The sequence below is a fragment of the Aplysia californica genome, unplaced genomic scaffold (genome assembly GCF_000002075.1).
Source record: "Aplysia californica isolate F4 #8 unplaced genomic scaffold, AplCal3.0 scaffold00606, whole genome shotgun sequence".
Classification (NCBI taxonomy): Eukaryota; Metazoa; Mollusca; class Gastropoda; order Aplysiida; family Aplysiidae; genus Aplysia; species Aplysia californica.
This window is the reverse complement of record NW_004797876.1, coordinates 483,395-484,586: the sequence shown is the minus strand read 5'-3', so window position 1 is coordinate 484,586 and position 1,192 is coordinate 483,395.

Genomic DNA, 1,192 nt, shown 5'->3' with positions numbered 1-1,192 from the left:
TGAGAAAGACAGAGAGACAGACAGACAGACAGACAGACAGACAGACAGATAGATAGATAGATAGATAGATAGATAGATAGAGAAGAATATCACCTTCACCGAGAAATCTTACTATCGGTCGTTAAACCCGCTCGTCACCCGTGGTCACAGCTGTTGCGACAGAGCTTGCATCCGTCTTGTTTTTCTCACACTCAAGAATATTATTGTGCTGGTAATACCGAACGAGGTCGTTTTGGATAAGTTTTAGTACGCGTTCTACGGCTCTTGCAACAAATATTAGGTCATAAATTAATAAAATGTGGGGAAAATCAGAGATGATGTCAGAGAGTAACATATACCCGGTTTAAAAAAAAGAAAGAGGAGTTGGGTCATATAATTATATATTTATACAATGTATAATTATGTTAAGTGCCTAAGATTAGAAGTGTTGCTAGAAAGTAAAGTATAAAGAATTAAGAAAGGTGGTATATGTTTGATAGTGAAGAAGGAGCAAATCACACCAGAGCACTCACCTACCACTCATAAGCTGGGTCGTAAGTACGAGTGTCCATAGTATTTTAAAATGAGCAGTAACAACTGATGTAGATAATAGCATGCTTTGAAGAGGTCAAATAAGAAATTGAATCCTATGTCTATTTTGTGAAGCTGGAAACATATTGAAACCAATCCTGTTTTGTTTGTTGTGTGTATACTTATGTCAGAGCTGTGTTTAATGTTTTATTAAAGTTACTCTACTTTTTGCTTGTATTTCTCCCTCTCCACCTCATCTTTCTCATCCTTCTCCTCCTCCTTCTCCTCCCCCTTCTCCCCCCCCCTTCTCCTCCTCCTCTTTTTCTCTCTGTCTGTCTGTCTGTCTGTCTGTCTGTCTGTCTGTCTGTCTGTCTGTCTGTCTGTCTGTCTCTCTCTCTGTCTCTCTCTTCCTGTCCCTCACTCTCTTGACTCTTATTTAATCTCTCTTTTTAAAAATACAACTCCAGATGGTCAGTGCTGTGCGATTGTCCATCTCCTAGGTATTAACTAGACCGCGCTGAGTGATTCTCTCTCTACTAAGTTACTGACTTCCTGACTTCTCCAAGTGCCAAATCTGATACAGACATCGTCGGTCATGCCCCCCTCCCCCTTTTCATTTCTCTGCTAGTATTCTCTCACAAAAAGCGACCGGTCCCACCCTTTCCCTCGTATTCCCATCCCC